The 18773-nt window shown below is 35.6% G+C and overlaps 1 protein-coding gene and 1 long non-coding RNA gene across 2 annotated transcripts in view; both read right to left on the reverse strand.

Moving 5' to 3' along the window:
- lsamp (limbic system associated membrane protein) overlaps window positions 1–18773 on the reverse strand; it is a 783778-nt gene that overhangs the window by 560367 nt on the left and 204638 nt on the right. The window lies entirely within an intron of this gene.
- LOC116737489 (uncharacterized) lies at window positions 1045–1792 on the reverse strand. Its single transcript, XR_004342832.1, has 3 exons — window positions 1602–1792; window positions 1223–1511; window positions 1045–1140 (listed from the first exon to the last, which is right to left on the reverse strand). It is a non-coding gene; the product is annotated as an uncharacterized LOC116737489 (long non-coding RNA).

Here is an 18773-nt window from a genome sequence, read left to right on the forward strand (position 1 = left end):
AACAGTTTCTTTCTGCAATCTTTTTCTGCACAATGCCCTTTTAAACCAGGTAAAGCCCAACAAATGAGTCCTCCTTCCAATGCTTGGTCAATCCTGCAGTCTATTTCATTAAACTTGCCCTTTTAATTTTTAATCATATTCTAGTATATGTATGATCTGTTGTTTACAGTCTACACTTTTTGTAAAGCAATTTATGAATTTGTGACAAGTGCAATGTAAAAAAACTTTACTTACATGAGTGGCTGACTTAGTTGCTTGTTGTTGAATTGGAAAAGCAGTCAAAACTGTAACGGACTAACAATACCAACCGACTGAATTTGAATGCAAACTGGAGAATGACAATTTTTGCTATTTAAGATGGACAATGTGCTTGTACAAATAGTTAGGTGATGAATGCAGTTGCATGCAAGTCATTTCTAAAAATCCCACTTTCTCTCTTTCCATTTGTCACATTCAGTTGAGTAATTACAACAAGCACAAAGGTGAAGCCTGAGAATGTCTTCCAGCCTCTGCTATATCTCGGCATAAATATTTATGAAGACATTTGAGTAATCTGAATTTGTAAACAAAACGTCATTTTGAGGAAGGAACAGCAGCTGAAAGGTGAAGAATGTCAACAAGTGAAGGAGAACGAATCTCCCACTTACAGCTGGATCTTCTTGGGGTTAATGAGCGAAACAGAATAATGTAAAATTGCAGATATGCACAATAAATAGATTTATACACTTTTAAACAGTCTTGCAAAAAAAAAAAAAAACTAACTCAAAAGTGATCTTGCATACCTCGCCTATACAAACAGATAACTTTATTCTGTTTAATGCTACCCTGTAATTGCATGCTTAAACAGGACTGGTCTTTCTTGAGAGCTGCCTTCCCCACAGCTGCCCCTAATATAATTGCTTAATTTGCTAAGGGGGTCATAAAAGAGCAATCGAAATACATTTCACATCATTCAGGAATTTGTAATATAAGGGACTGCTTGGTGTGTCATGATGGTAGTTTTTAACAAGCCCACATGCAGAACACAAGACAGGAGAGGTAGGATCAGTGTTAAATGATTTAATAAAGATCACACAATTATCAGTGAGAATCAGGATGGTCTGGTCCAGGGGCAAAAACAGGGACGGCAACAATGGTTCACTACGAGGAAAGAACAGAGTGGTGAGTTCAGGGGTCGTGGGAAGGAAGGAAATCTTTCTGGGAAAAAACAGGCTGGTCTTACTTGTTGCTGATGAACAGAGTCTTGGAGGGGAAACCGAGTATGTCCGGGGTCTCGGTTCTTGGTGGGTCCAGGAACAACGGAGGAGTGCGGTGGGCAGCGGACAGGTAGGCACGAGAGCAGCGGGGAGACGGAGGAGTGGTACGGCCGCCAGCCGTGGGGTCCAGGAGATAATTGCCAAAACAACGGAGAGGTAAGTCTGGGAACTCGGGCAACCTGTGGATACTTTCCACGGCGTCACGAGGATGGTTCAAAAGCCAGGAATTCAACCGGGATCTCATCAAAGGATCACCTAAAAGGCAACGGAGTAGATAAAGATAATTACTAGAATGTTCAAGACAACTAGAAACACAGAGACAGGCTCAGGGGGGCTCAGAGGTACCGTGACTGGCTAACACTCAGGCGACGCTGGACTGGCGGCCAACTCCTTAAGTCTGCGCCGCTGATGAGGATGATCACGAACAGCTGCGGATAATAATGCACCGCACTCCAGCCGGAACCTGTCGCCATCTGGTGGTAAAAGGTAATAAGGGTGCACAGGAACTCCCACCATGCAGCCAGAACCCCGGAACATAACATGGTGTACATAAATGAAAATCTATCCACTCTTTAATATTATTTTCTCATGCAGAAGCATAGCAGGATTCCTAAGGAACCATTTGAAATTAGATCATTTCAAATGGGAAAGAAAATTTTATCCAATAAAATTAAATATGTCAAAAGAAGAAAAACATATCCAAAGCATATTGCCTCTAGAGGTAAGTTCCATCATAGTTGTTAATTTACACTTTTAGAAAAAAAAGCTTTATTAATGAAGGAGCCACTTTACATGTAAAATCCAGCAAACTGAATGAAACATCATATGGCTTTGGAAAACGATAAGAATGATTGTGTCATGTTGGTCCTCCTACAGAAACCATATTAAAACAAAGAACATATTTTTTATATCTTTTTCCATTTTCAAACAAATTTTCAAACGCTAAAGTGCCGCATGCTGCCGACCCCTGTCCTAGGTCTTTCTAACTTGTTCGTTAATTTTGAGAAATCTATCATGATCAACATTTTCTTTTTGAGAAAAAAATTACAAAAGAAAACTCTACAATGTCAAAGTGAAATCTGAATTCTACAAACAGACAATTTTCAACAAACATGACAAGTAAGTAAAAATATGTTACATGAAATAAGTGATGCACAAATATTCATCCCTCTTCAAGCACTTAGTACTTAGTAGTTCGTAGATGTACTTAGTAAATGCACCTCTGGCTGCTATTACAGCATGGAGTCTGCATGGAAAGATTGCAATCAGGCCTGCACATCTGGACACTTCAATTTTACTCCATTCTTTCATTCTTTAAAAAAACAAAAAACTGTTCAAACTCTTGAACAGGTTGGGCGAATTCTGTATTGGGTTGTGGTATGGACATTGATTCATAAAATACTTATTTTATGTTAAATATACTTATTATATTTTGCCTTTATTTTGTAGAAATATGTTTGCAAATTTTACATTAAAGTTATTTTTCTTTTTGGTCAAAAAGCCATCTAATACTTTTCAAAAACTCTGTGCATGTAGTGCTCTTGGCCTTGATGGAATGAGTAAAACAGCTTTATCACTGAATGTTGAATATAATCTATCTAATTTTTAAATACAAAAAAGAAATTTAGTTTTTATGTTCTTCAGTGCAGTCATAAAAATCTTTTCAAAAAGCTTAAACCGAAGTGTTCTTACATTATCATCACACAAGCGCGTATGAATAGACTTTAAAATCTTAAAGACAGAAGTAGCCTTGAAAGCTATTAGATATCATATTAATATGAGTGTGAGTTTGAGAGTTTAGTTGCCTTAGAAATATATAGAGGCTTTTATATCACACAGGCCATGTGAAATACCATTCAGAAGGAAGTCAGGGACCAAAATATGCAGATTTGGTTTATGCAGCCTTATTTATTTATTTGAGCTATTTCCCTTTTTTTCCACCAGGGGCAGTAATCTAAATGTTGCTGTTGTTGGTTGTGACATTTTGTATTTTTCTCACCGGTCTATCAGAAACATTATATGGACATAATTCACTACACATTAAACTCAAACTGAAGTGTTGCATCCTGTCAAACACAACTTCTAGTTTCACTATGTGTATCACTAATTTTAAATTAGTTGCACTGTGGTGTGTGTAAGATGAATTTGCTTGAAAACATAAATCTAAAAATGATATTCAATTTATAAGAGCTGAAACACATGTGTATGTGTGTGAACACATGAGCATATTCCCATTCCTCCTATAAATGATGTTCAACACTTTTCCTTCCCCAGCTTTTTCTCCCCTTTTATATCTACTTTCTAATGGTGGCCATCACGATTTGCAGTAACTCAGTCAGACTTCAGACTGCTTTAAGCCTTCTTTGAGGTTCAAAGCGGTCTTTGTCTCAAATGTGGCCTGCAGAATATTTCAGGTAAGAACTAAAACATAGGCAAAGATACACAAGAACACTGGATATGTTTCTTCTTGCTCACAATAATTTCTTACAACACAAAACCATTTGTTATCCTAATAATGAAACAATCAGGCAGGATCTGAATTCAACAGAGTCTGGACTACCATGAACAACAAAAATTCTTAATCTGTGCAACTAGTACATTTAACAGGATGCTGGACATCTAAATAAATATGTATTTCTTTGGTTTTGAAATTTCAAAGTTCATAATTACAGCACATTACACACAAGAATCCTGAAGGCAATGCAATTAAAAGGCTAAAGACTTCCAACAGTGTCTAATGAAAAGTTTATTGATAGAAAACTAGTCATTTACAGTCCTGAATTTGAATGTTGGAAAACAAGTCCTTTTTTACTTTATACCCTCATCAGCGTTAAAGGTCAATTTAATTTACCAGGGTTCAGTCCACTCATGCTTTAACCATGAACATAAAACAGCAAGCCTGTGACCTTTAGGTGTCTGAATTTAATAATTAATATTCATCTCACAGTTTTTCTCTTCCAGTTAAACCTCAGGAAAGTAGCACTATTTATTTACTCTTTAGTTTTAGAGGCTGGTCACATGGTACAAACTCCAAATTTGATCAAGAACCACAAAGATAAATGTCATACATATAGAGTATATACTTAGAAGGTCAACATAAGAATGTAACTGTACCAAACTAAAAGTTGAACCATATCCTGGAAGCATATGGTGAAACAGCCTGTAAGCTCTTTAATCCAAACAATAAACAAACAATTGTATAATTACATGACTTAAAATGGAAACACGGGAAGACAACAATAATTATTCTAGCTTGCTTTCAACAAGGTAAACACAAATTGGATGGGTAATTTTGGAAGTAATTTGTCGCTGGGAGATTCAAAGCTCCTTGAGGAAAGAGCAAGTGCAGATGGTTCCAATATGCTTTTTATAAGAAAACAAAGATCAAAACATGGTTATAAGCACACACGCACACGGCACCACAACTGCACAACATGCTGGATTGGACTAGCAATTCCATTCTGGAGAAGTACAGAACAGTTGTTCAGTGTAGGGAGGCCAGCCTGACTTGTTCATTACCCAAAAAGCTACACTGAGTGCATCTAATAGGACTGCAATAGGGGATACAGCTCATTTAAGAGCAGCCACTCATAGAGAAGGAGCCTTGGTGTGTGCACAGAAACAGGTGGAATCAGAGCAACATAACACAGGCTGAAGTTAGAGCTTGTTAGAAACTTGAATGTTGACTCCAAAATGCAAGTTACCGATAATCACTGATTAACTCTGCAAGCCATGAGGTGAGGAGCAGCAGATTTTCCACTCTGAATGACAACGTAAAATTGGTAAGAATGGAATTTTTTTAACATTTATTTATTTATTAGGACTGGATTCAGTGTCAGAGACAGACATGTTAGTTGCTGGATAGTTTGTGCAAAATTATGTCACATGGCAACAGCCCCATCTTAGAAAGAAAAATACAGATTTTCAGCCCTGCTCCATTCATAAGTTGTTGAGTCTTAATCTCTAATATTTTTTTGGATTACACTTGTGAATAATTCAGATTAGAGATTTGATTTTTTTTTTAAAAAGTTAATTTAAATTTGCAAAAAAAAACAAAAAACAAAAAACAAAACAGTATATATATGCAAACTGGTTAGTGAATCTGTACTTCTATTATTTTTCGATTATCTTAATCCAGATGTATCTGTACAATACATATGTTACCCTTTAATGTAAACTATGTATTGTACAGATACATAGTTTCTGTACAACACAGAATATGGAGATATTCCAAACCCTAAATAATTCATTACTTTACAAATTAACTACCACTGTGTACATACATCAATAAGCTGTGTGACCTTGGAGAGGATAACATAAGCACGCTTGCATATACACCACAGTATAGTAGCAAAAGTAATGTGTTATTTGAATCTTTGGATTCACAGAGGTCTAGAAAGAGGAAAAAAGGAGACCAAAATATAAAAAATGCGTGAATAACCAAATAGTAGGTTTCACTTTGTTGGTGTAAACGACTATTTATTTGCTCTGACTGTGTTGGCTGGCTTTGTATGAATATAGGAGTAATGAGGGTTTTCGTGCTGCAACATTGAAAAAGAAGTATATTTCCTTTCATGACTCATAACTGAATATAATGAATGTTTATCTTACTTCTCTGTCTTCAAGGTCATCTTTAAAGTTGGAGCACAAGACTGCTGCTCAGGAGTCTGTTTTGACAGCACATACTTTAACCTTCAGAGGTGAAATGATTTCAAACAGTTTTCTGATTTCTATCATAAAATTATGTGCCTATTAGACAGATGGAAAATGACGAAGCTAATCACAATTAAAAATCAATAAGCTGAGCATTTTCAAAGGTCCGAGTAGAGCTGATTATATCAGTATTACATTGGTAAAACAGATACAAAACTAAGTGATTGCAAATACAGGGATAGTAGGAAGATTTGGTCTTCTGTAATTTCTGAGATAATGTGAGGAAGCAAGGAGAAGACAGTCTTAATAGTTGGATGTTTCAAATTTTGTGGTTACAGAAATGGCACAAAAAAAAGAATTGATTGCCACGGGAGATTAAAGGATTTCTCAAACATGCATGAAAGAATCAAGCAGTGATGTGCGGTCAGGGGAGGCAAATGAGGCAATGTGACTCCACAACTTCAGAATAAGAGACGGTAACAGCGAGCTAGTCATACCGTCAAGTGCAGCGATATATTTATAGTTTTCTCCTCCTACCACAGCAATCACTTAATAATCGCAAAGTAAACATTAAGCCTAAGACCATACTACTGCAACAGACTGTATGTTCTGCTCTTTGTGTGGGAAATATTTCAGGGTTTCTTTTAGGGGTATGGTCAATTGCTATGGCAATGAGTCTGAGTGTAGCCTGGTCATTGCAGAGAGCGAGAAAGACGTGGTTTTGAGTTGTACTTCAAAGGTTTTTTTCTTTGCTGTGGAGCATAGCACGAAATTAATAATACCCAAGTTCCATTGAGTTAATAGAATTATTCTACCGTGGCAGCGCGGCTATGGCTGGCATGTAAAAGAAATGTCTTTTTGCCCTCCAGTTGTCCGCATGCATGAAATTTCCTGATGTAAACAATAACATGCAGCTGGTCTACATCTGATTATGATTAAGTCAGTGCCTCACCAGCATTGCACCTCACCGCACGTTACTGGAATAAAGGTATGTTTTAGATGAGTGAATAACATGATAACAAAATGCAAAACTCAATAAAGTTGATTTTACATAATACTGCTCCCTTAAGACAAATCTTTTTTAAATCTTATTCTAATATTAGTTATAATCCAATACAGAGAGGACCAGAAAATAAAAATGGTCTACTAAATGTTATGTTATATCATTTAATTAAACGTCTGTAAATATGAAGACAAGATACAAAGAAAATCACTGTGCTTGTTAATAATTAAACATTATAGTTTTCCAGAATTAAATATTGGCATGGTCAAAAATTGAATGTGTTGAAGAATTATTTTTGCCAAATTCAGTACTGAGAAAATTTTCAACTAATGTAGTAAAATCTGTTTGGCCACATCTTTCCAGTTTGTATCCACAGCAGTGATATAGTTCCTCACTTCAGTGGGATTTACTGCAACACACAGGTTGTCTAATTGTGCTTACTATATTTGTTCTAAGCTCATTTTGTGCCACTTTGTACACAATTTTAATGTTCCTGGGGTCTGATACATAGATAGAAATCTCCTCCAACATTACAAATGTGAAATGATAGGTTAGATTAGAACCCAAGATTAAACCAGTAATGTTCTCCTCAGATTGATAGTGAAACTGCTGCGGGCGTAAGCGGAGATATTGTCAGCACACATCATGCAGCCACATCTGTCCTTGTATCTCCAAATCTTTATCTTAAAAATACCAGCTGAATTTAAGATCTAACACAGTGATAAAACTGAAGTGATAATAAAAGTATCAGAAAGTATCAGAGTAGAAGAGTGGAATGTTTTCCGTTGTTAGAGATCACACATCTTCACACTTCGGAGGGACATATGTTTTAAATTTGAGAAGAACGTAGGGTCAGCTTTCAACATTATATTTTTCTCTTTTCAGAGATGGTAATTTCTTTAGAAAATTTGATTTAACCCTCAGGCCGTCTTAGCACGATGCTCAGGAAGAGCGTGGTAAATGTTACAGTCGGACAGCAGGGAAACGGGGGATTATCCCGTTCGACTGATAGTTTGTAAACGTACACACGGGTTCAGCGTGACCCTGCTGGACTGTTAACAGAGTAGAAAACTTGTGGGGTCTAAATGAGCAAGTCTTTTAAGGCCAAGGGAGGATAAAAGTTTTATCTTTCTTACAGAATAAATTACTGTACTTATTTGATCAGTTGTATCACTTCCCCTTTGCAATAAGATAAAAATAAAACTACTTCCTGGTTTGAAATGCTATAAGTCCCCAATGATTCTCACAGTTGAGATTGGGATCAAAGAGTACGTTGTAAATCAAAAAACAAATGTTTTATTTCTTGTGTTTTGGCAATGTTGCTGGAAATTTTGCTAACATTTCAAGCCAGTCCCGTCTGGCAGGCCCAAAGGAAACCACAACTCTTGGGGTTACACTTGCAGTAAAACAAAGGAATGTAGTAGATAAATGTATGACCCATAGAGACTTTCCTTATTATTACTATGGTCAAGCATCACTGACCATTACTCTTCCTGAATCTCTAACTCTGAGTCGTAAAAAATAATGAACACTACTTAGAGTAAATAAGTATGTCATTACTTTACACTGACAGACTAGCTCTCTAATCTTGTGTTAACTGAAATGCAATAAACTATCAAGCTGCTAACATTCCTGCTTCTATAGAGATGATTAGACCTGCTGCTTCTCAGTTAACTGGTGCATTTATTTACTTGTACCTGACTGGTACAATATGGAACCTTTCAATGTTATTGTATTTCAACTTGGACAGTCTCGCCTTCTTCCCGCTGGCACCCTGCATGGAGCTTGAGTGCTCTTATTTATTGGACTGAGGGTATAAAATGTCTGCATATCTTCCTCTGACCCACCTTCAGCCACGCTGAGGGGTGTCCATTATGGATGTGGAAGAATAATTAAGAGATTATCTACAAAGCCTTATGCACTAAGACAGGGAAAGCATTTGGTGAATAACGTAAAACTGTGGTTTTTCAAGAATTGTTTCCGGAGACAGTATGAGTTAATATTTATGATTCTCCAAACATCCTTTTCTGAACTAACAGACTAAATTTCTGTATTAACAGAACATGGATGAACTTTAGAATGAGTAGCTATTGTCACACTAAAGCTAGTTGACAGGACTTTATGTGTACCATGGTATTTGTGTGTTAACCACAGAATCAATCATTATATACATTATATTTTAACAGTGCAGGTTATGTATTAAGGAAAGGCAATGAAGGGGAAAAAAAGTTGAATGTATCCAATTATGAGGGTTATTAGGGAACACAGCCACCTGTGACTAGCTGAAATCTGTAAATATTTGAGACCTTGTCCAAAAATACATACCTATCAATTTTAATAGTTCAAAATCGAATGCATAAATGCATTGCTCACATAAGTTAAAATTAATTGCTTTCCTTGTTACACTCTTGGGCAATATGACCAAACAGTCAAGAAAAATGAATGGCTCTCCTGGATTGGCTGCTCTTCAAACACCACCCAAAAGCTTGTCAATTAGCATTGTGCCTCGGTATTTCAGCTTCCCAAGCTGCATTTTAGTTTGCTATTTTAGATATGCTCTACAAAAAAATTCATGAATTGGTACATTTTCCATGAGTAATTTGGAGGTACGTTGCACACAAAAATCCACAGATAATTGAATCTGCAAATACTGAACCACAAATAGGCTGGTTTCACTGTAAACACAGTAAACTATGAAACACTCCACTTGTTGCCCTTATGAGTTGGTTTGTAAATATAAGATATTACTAGGTTAGATGTAGGCCAAAATGGAGGATGTCTGTTTTTGTTGTTGTTATTGTTTTTGCCAGATATAAGTTCATGTTTTTTTTTACTCCTTGGTTTATTGTAAAAATTCTGCTGATGTGTCTCCAAGAATTACAGACAATCAAAGCACTTCAGGAAGCAGTTATCTGTTGAGGTTAGTATCGCAACTATTATTAATGCTGTAATGAGCAGGCTCACACAAAAAACAATATGAAACAATGAAAGAGATAGGAGTTAAATAAACAATATCAGAGTCAGACTCTGATATTGCTGTACGGTTGCAGCTGATGCAGCACGTATTCTGACAAAAAAAGTGATCAGAAACAATCTACAGTTTAACGGGTTGTGGATGTAAATAGATAGAGTAAGTATGTGAGGAGTTGGGACCAACAACTTGCTGTTCAGAGAAATTGTGATGCAGTATGTTGTTGATCAGTGCACAAGATATATTTTAATCCACACAGTCATGACAGTTGGTCCTTGATAATTTACAGCTAACTTTGGTTATTACTGCAAACTCTCAGCACAGCTGGCATCTCATGCAGAGTTTAGTTCGCAAAGGATTGTGAAGCTCCACCATTAACGATACAGGACTGATGACTGACAAGACTTCTCTTAGACACGCTGCTCCTCTAACATCTGTTACTCTGCTAAGTAGCACATTTCTTTGCAAAAGTTACATGTAAATATGTTGGTTCTAATCAATGAAAAGTGTCTTGACAGTTAACACGTCAATTTCATAGTTTTCTCCTTGCAACCTAGATGTTTATTAATTAGTGTAGATTTGAGATCTTTGCAACTTCATTTCAACAAATAGGAGTCTCCAGTTAATATTCAAATAGTATTTTCTATGGGATATTCAAGTTAATAAATTTAACAGATGACAGAACCATCACAGTATTGACTAAAATTACTATTATTTCTTCCTCACTGAGTGTCTTTGATTTCCCATGACAGCACTTCTGGTATCAAACTGCTCTCCGAAACAGTAATTATGCACACTGCATTTGTCTCAATTGTGCAACGTTTGCAGAATATCAACAAATAGCAACTCAGGAGCTTTGAGAAATGTTCAGGAGCAGAAACCTACGAAGAAATTATTTCAATGTCCAGCAAACCAAAACGCTGAGCAATCACTTTCTTTAAACACTTTCTTGTCAGCACTTACTTTCTTTAAGCCTATCATTTATGCCTATGCTAGGATAGTGAAACAAATATTAGAAAAATGTTGTTTATTTTTTATGTTTACTTGAGAAAAATAAACATTATGAAGTAATGTTATGTAGAAATATAGTTCATTCCTGCTGTTTATTGACTTCAGCCTGTTCATTTACAAATATGAGCAGGCAATATGTTTATTGCAAATAAACATATTTGCAATCATTACAGTTTAAAAACTTCAAAATTATAATACTTACAGAAGATTTTATTGATATCTACAAAATCAAATTTCCATAGGCCAATATTAGTTTTTCTTATTTCAGCTAATTATATTGACAGTCCAATACCTCTGGTTGAACACGACAGTGTGGTAAAAACAATTGATAGAAGAGTAAAGTGGTAATGAGTAAGGCATCTCAAAAGGTAACACTTAAATCTGCTGAACAAAATTACAACAATTTCAAAGTCGATGTTTATTTTTGAAGTACAATGTGAGGTTACTAAGAATCTTTCTATTGAATTGTAGTTTTAGGTGTTCAGTTTCTAGAGCTTGAATGTTGAACAGCACCCAGCAAAATGATGACAAAAGTGACAGCTAATCATTATCTTTACCTCACAGAGCTGAATCTATCAACATACAGATTGATGTGCAATCTAATACTTTTCTCAGACATTTTTCTTGTCCCAAACTGTGACATCATACTTCTAGTTCTAAGCCATGGCTGAAGATTGTTGATGTGAACAGGTTTGTGAGAATTTATTTGTAAGCAAATGTATTTTCACCTAGCAGAGATCTTAGGTAAGATTGGAATGTGTTCTCACATTTGTATATTTTTATACACAGTGAACCCTCGTTATATCGCGGTTCACCTTTCACGGTCTCGCTGCTTCACGGATTTGCATCGTGCATTGTGTTCTGCATTCTGATTGGCTAAACAGTCTCTCCGCTTCTTCTCTACCTGTGTGTCAACAACGTTGCGGTTTAATATGTACACGTACGTAAAACAGCTTGCCAATTTCAAGAATCTTTTTGCCCAGAAGAAAAAAGAGCGACAACAACTACCGATAACTATGTTCTTCTTTCAAAAAAACACACCTTCACCACGGGCTTAAGAAGAAAAAAACGCTACAGAGCGGAGTCAGGATGCAGCAGCTCAGTCAGAAGAGCAGTGAGATACACGTGAGTCACTATTTGTCCTACTGTACTTTGTATTTTTTTTCATAATCATTTTTCATTTTCTCCCGTTCTAATCCAATGACTCGGGTCTCGGTGGGGTGGCGCTGATCTCCGCAATTGAAGCCTTCAGTTCGTATTGATGATTAAAATTATGATTTTACAGTACAGTAGTTATTTGTAAAAAAAAAAAACAAAAAACCAAAAAACGTTTAGACAGTACTTTTATTTGTTAAACAAATGCTTGAGCCTGTAAAAAGGTTTTGTTCTTTGGTTTCAATGTATTATGGAGTATTTCATTCTGTATAATAATGAGTAGTGCTTCTGTATAATAATTGTAAAAAAAATAAAGGTTACTACTTCACGGATTTCGCCTGTCACGGGTTCTTTTTGGAACGTAATCCCGGCAAAAAACGAGGGTTCACTGTATATAATCATGACAGTTAAAAGTGTTCCCTCATGGAGGCTTTCTGGTTGGTGTCTCACTTCTGCTGTTGTTGTGGGTCATATAAACTCCAGACACATGACATGGAAACCAGAGAGCCTGACACCAAGTGGCCTATGGGGAATCAACCTCAAATGTGTATACCTAGCTGAAACTAAGTAGTATTTGCTCTCAATAAGCTGTAGCGATACAGACAGACTGAGTAAAATCAATCACAGCCATCTGCCAGGACTCCTCAGTAAACAAACAGATGTAATCAAGTGGCACTGTAACTGTACTTGATTCATTCAGATTGTCAATCATTGTCAACAATCAAACAACCAGAGGCCAGAGACGCTTGTGATGCACCTTTTGTTGATGTACAACCTCAGATCAACATTACACAGCAAAAACAAGAGCTTACGACTCCTGCAGAGTATTCTGACACACACTTTAATTAGAATTACAACATCAGTACTCTTCCATTGCAGGCTTGTGCATTATCCCTGCTGGCAGTGTCCTGAGATAAACTGAGACTGACAATGACGAAAGTAAGCACTGTTTGGGTAATTTCTGTATTTGGTATTGATTATTATTAAATCATATTTCTCTAGCTAGAGTGGGTAAAAAACACTTGTTAGACTATTTTAAATGGTAATTTACTGTAGTATTACTAAATCTCCCACCATGCATATTTCAACATCAAAACCCCTGAAATTTCCTTTGCACATATGAAGAGTTTCAACACCATGGAATGTCATTTATTAGAAATGGTTATCCATTTATTATACCAAACATGTGTGTAAATAAAAAAAAACACACAAAATGTGAAATTACTGTAGGAAAGCCCTACAGATTTACACCTACACATTTAAAAATATGCAACTACAGGGAGTAAAAAATATGCATTTTTCACTCCCTGGAAATAATATATATATACTGTATATATATACAGTATATACTGTGTATATATATATATATATATATATATATATATATATATATATATATATATATATATATATATATATATATATATATATATATATATATATATATATTTAATGGAGTAAAGCATATGCATTTTTTACTAGCTGCTGAGCACAATTTAAAAAAATATGTTCTGAGACAAACAATGAAAATGACATTGATAGTGCTTTTTTATTTGTTCTTTTTTGTTGAGGTGAGTCACTGAGTTCACCTCTGTTTGATTTCCCTGAATCATCAAAGATCACCAAAAATTACCAGACAGTCTAAAGTATTATTTTCTTTTCTTTGATGCTTAAACAAAAATTATGTTTGACAATTAAATTGTGATTAAAAGACTACTGAAGCACGCTGTTTAAATAATTCACCTAAAAAAAGTATAATTAAGAGTATCAACTGTAGCAAGGGATCAAAAAATATCTATCTCTAGACATAGTGTTCTTTGACATGAAAACATACCGGATTATGCAAATTTTAAATCACAAAGTTCATCTTCCATCATTATGTTCTTTTAATTAATGGTTACTTTTACACAGAGCTGTTTTATTAAATCAAAATATGCATAAGTCTCTTATTTCCCTTGAGAACAGACACATACTTCATTTTTTCTTTTTACATAAGTGGATGTCAGTGCTGCTGCTGCCTTTCTCATCTGCTCTGTGATATGTGACCAGAATCTCTAATCAGACTCATTCTTCTCTTTTCACAGCTTTAAAGCCACAGAGCAGCTGAAAGTGTTTTACAGGTTCTTATCAGCATCAGCCTCTGCAGCAGGAATAATACCCCAACTCTCCAATCTGAGTGAGGCTGTAACTCAACAAGCTTGTGTAATGGGGCTCCATGCAAAGCTTGACCTTCTTAGGTGGTGAGATGGAGATTTCGCCAAAATGTTAAATGACTTCCCAGTGAAGTCATTTAAAATAAGCTTTATTTTCTAAACACGGAAAGAATAACGGATAGTGCTTCTGTCATAGATAGTGCCCTGTCAATTTGGCAAATCTCCAGGTTATCTAAAATGAACATTGGTATAGCCATATATTTTTTTGACTTGGTTTGTTGAAATTTGTTAACGCACTCGAAGGCTGAAACTTATATCCCATTAATAAGACGAGAATTGAGTCTTTATTCTGAATTAGATCATGCACATAAGATGTAGCCAGCAATGAATATAACTGTCATCAAGCAAATAGTTTATATGATGCCATAGGTTGATATGTAGTCGGGATATGAGCTCAGCTCTCAGCAACTCATTGCAGCAAGGAGCCTGGAGCTTCCTGTCAGCCCTCGCATTTCTCTCCAACTCACAGTCGAGGTGATTTATGGAAAAGAAGTTTATATATTCCCCTTAATCTTTTTTTTTTTTTTTTACATTATGAATATTTCTGAGGTGTTTGGCATCACATATGATCAAAGGAACGTGTTATGTTAAAGATTGATTTGGTTAACTTACACTTCAGCTACCCTGGAGAGAGAATGTTGAAAGAGAAACAGAGGAAGGAGACTCAACCATGAGGAGCTGATCATTTCAAATAAGATCAATGCAAAAATCAATAACTGAACTAGTGGTCAGCTCAAAGAGCTGTGTATGAAGTCTGCAAACCTGCAAATCCAGATAGTGGATTCACCCAAAATATCAATAATACCAATACAAAATCAGTATCAGTTTTGGATCGATATTAGTGTGGTAAGATAATGCATTAAAAGGCAACAGATAAGTAAATATCTAATCTATCATTATATTCTAACAAAGGCAGACAAAATAGTCAGTATTGGTATCAACCAATATTAATGAATCTCTGGGGCAGCATAAACTGCGATAGGGATGTCGGACACTGGAAATACTGGTATACATCTGATACCAAATAAATTCAATGCTCAAATTCTATGCCAATATGTTTCTAGAAATATCATGACCATTGAATAATTTGGTGATTTAACTTCAGTTACTTGATTATGGTTATGCTAAAAATACAAAGCAAATATTTTAGGACAAAAAAGGTTGTTTTTTATTAACTAACTACCATATAAAACAATGCACACGAAAAAAAAATGTATTAATTTCCTTTTTCCCTTCTACCACACAAAATTGTTTGTTAACTAAGTCTTAGCTAACTGTAATCTGCATCCTAAAAAGGAGCAAGATCTTTCCCTTTTAATAGTTAACACAGAAGCATTATCATATTCAGCCATATTAATATTTCAGTAAGATTTTTTTTTCAGCTGCCTGAATAGATAATAATAGTTTAACTGGTATGCTAAAATTGCACTTTTGATCACAGATTACACAGTGAAAGCAGTGAGAGAGAGGTGTGTTGTTTGTGCAGACAGTGTTGGAGCGAAGCTGTGCTTATGAGGGAATTAAGCCGATTGTCTATAAAAGAAAGCAGACGTTTTTAGTGCAAGTATTACAAGGGTATGCTCAAAATGTCCTGAATGTTGGTCCAGTCAAGTTGCTTTGGAGACATTTCATAAGCATGTGTGGTGAATAAAACAATTTATTGAATTTTCACTGCAGTGAGGTAAATTACACAAAAGGAGAAACTGAGTTTTCTTATTTGTTTCCAGTAAAACAAAAGGAAGCAAGGTTTTTGCTATTTTTCAGAGACTATTCTTGGAAGACTTGCTAGCTCCTTATCAGGTCTGATTAGTAAGGGCTTAATGGAAGAGATAAAACCAGATTTTTAAAAAGTAAGAATATCACATTGCTAACATGAGCTAAAATAATCCCATCTAACCGTTATATTCCAGTTATTACACAGATATAGCTACGTAATATTTCACAGTCCGTTATAAAATTTTCAGAAACATCCTAGTGACAACCTTTTAAAAATGAACCTTGAGTAAAAACTAAAATGTAAAGAAAACACTCCAGATGCTGGCTGCACATATGCTGTGTAGTCAGGTTATTGTTCGTTTAGTTTGTGGTAATTTCCTTTCCAACTGCTAACAACAGTTTAATTAATAAAGCCTTCGATGATGGCCCTCCACATCTGCTATCCAAGTCTGTTCCCTATCCACTGTATGTGCAACAGACTTTTCTTTGGGAACATTGTTAAAACTTAATATATATGCCAACTTTGTAGCAAGTAAATGTATAACTTACAAACATTGAATGACACAAATCATTTTCTTGTACATCAGACGGTCACTGTGTGAGACCACATTTTCAAATTCTGATGCCGTTTAAGTTGGACAATTCAACCTACCAATATTGTTCTACTCCATGTCATCAAAGACAATACATGCAAGCTACTCTGTAGATGCATATTCAACACATACCAGTTAAACTATTGGAAACACTTTGTCACTGTCTAGTGGTTGGAGTCATGGATAATTATGCCTAATTTAGTTTATTCATATATATTTTTTTACCTAAATTTATACTGTAAAAAATTTAGTCATTAAGTGATGTGAGTCATAGTTTGCAGTAATGTGAAGCCCTCTACAGTTACTTTATGTTTAGTGTAATTCAAACTGTTGTAGACTATATCTGACAAATTCAACAACATACAAAGAATTATACATATGTGTTTCTTCTATTAGTTTGAAGGAAAAGCTCATGTAAAGCAGTTCTGCATATGACATCAGTGTCTAAAAAGTAAGTAATGGCTGTGTACACTGTGAGGCATTTTTAATTGGCTTAAGTTCACACAAATATCTGTGACAAGCAAATTAGAAGTCCCAGTGTTCTTTAAGGAAATGACTGAAATTGCCTGGAAAGAAAAAAATCTAAAACTCCCAGGAGACCTAAAGTTCTGGCAGCTCCTGACCAAACGCTTAGATTAAAGACTGGCAAAGAGTAGAAGACAGTTGTTCAAAGAAAGCGGAAGAGGGTTGTTTGAATCGGTAAAAAAATTCAAGCTACTGGATAGAAAGAGAAATAAGCACAAGAAAGAAGCTTCTGTACATAAAAGTGCATCTATAACATGTTTGCAATTTTGGACATGTCAGAGGAAATAAAGTTTATTTATGAAAGAGTAAACAGGTAATAATAAAAAACTTGATAACCAAATGCAAATACTGTTACTAACAAAGATTTGTATACATTTTGTCTTTATATGCTTTGGCAGATAATTTAGAATAACTCATTCCAACAGAAAGGGAGAAAGTGAGACAGACACAGAAAGAGGACATTAGAATGAGTTTCTTTCTGCGTGGAACATGAAACAAATGATCAAAAATAAAGTAATTATTTGTAATTTATGCCTGGTACGCAAAGCAGAATTTTAAATTTATTGACAGAATTTCAAAAATGTCAGAGATCACACACAGAAATAACAAATCTTAGATACAAGAGGTTTGGTCACTCAGTGTGTGGTATGCAGCCACATAGCAGGAGCAACACACACAAACCGTTTTCCCTCACCAACATTCAGATCTCAGACCAAAAATCTTGCAAAATCTCGAGGCTGGTGATGGTACAGAGGTAAGGTGGGCAACCCAAGGATGGTGGCCATAGTCATCGATGCGGCCATCACAGATTTGAGTCCCAATCTGTTGACCTTTGCCGCATGTCATCCCCCTTTCACACAACCCACTTTCCTGTCTGATCACTATAAAATAAAGGCCTAGACTAAACTAAACTAGAACCAGAATAAATCAAATATATTCTTGAGGCAAAACCTTATTTCACAAAATACAAACATGGCTGACTGGGAAAAAGCAACAGCAATTGTTTGTGGACCATATTTAACAGAAAGAACACAAAACAAAAGATATCTCCAACATCCACCAGACTTTCTGGTGCACCATGACATCTGTTTTGCCCTATGTGTATTTTGAATTCTCCTTCGTGTTTCTTTCACCTTGCTTTCTGATTGGCTACATGTCACATTTGCTTTGTGCTCATTTGTCCTAGGGGAACACCACACACTGTGGTACCTGCCCAAGACAATCCAACATGTTAAATATCCCAGTTTTTAGATTGGAGTGGTCTTGACATATTTCCGAGCAGACAGTTCACTCTTATCAAATAAGACCTGGCAGGAACATTCATAAGATTATCTTAAAAGATGAAAATTAGGGTGTTCTTAAGATTGCCGGAAAGGGAAAAATTGGCATGAAAATCTTGCCTTGTGAACCAGGTGTTAGGCAGTCACATTATGTTATTTTTGAAACTGAATACAAATACACAAACACATTGTTGATCAGGTTATTGATAAAGAAATATACACACATAAAAACCATAAAACGAGAACAAACACAAAACACAATTTCCATCTCTTTTGTTTCTTCTTAATGCTTTCATAGAACGGAAACCTCAACTCACAGCTCACAGACATATTGTAAATGCTATCAGTATACTATAGCATATAGGAGGAGAAGCAGCTTAGCTGTGAAAGTTGGAGA

Source organism: Xiphophorus hellerii, chromosome 18 (assembly GCF_003331165.1).
Source record: "Xiphophorus hellerii strain 12219 chromosome 18, Xiphophorus_hellerii-4.1, whole genome shotgun sequence".
NCBI classification, from domain to species: domain Eukaryota; kingdom Metazoa; phylum Chordata; class Actinopteri; order Cyprinodontiformes; family Poeciliidae; genus Xiphophorus; species Xiphophorus hellerii.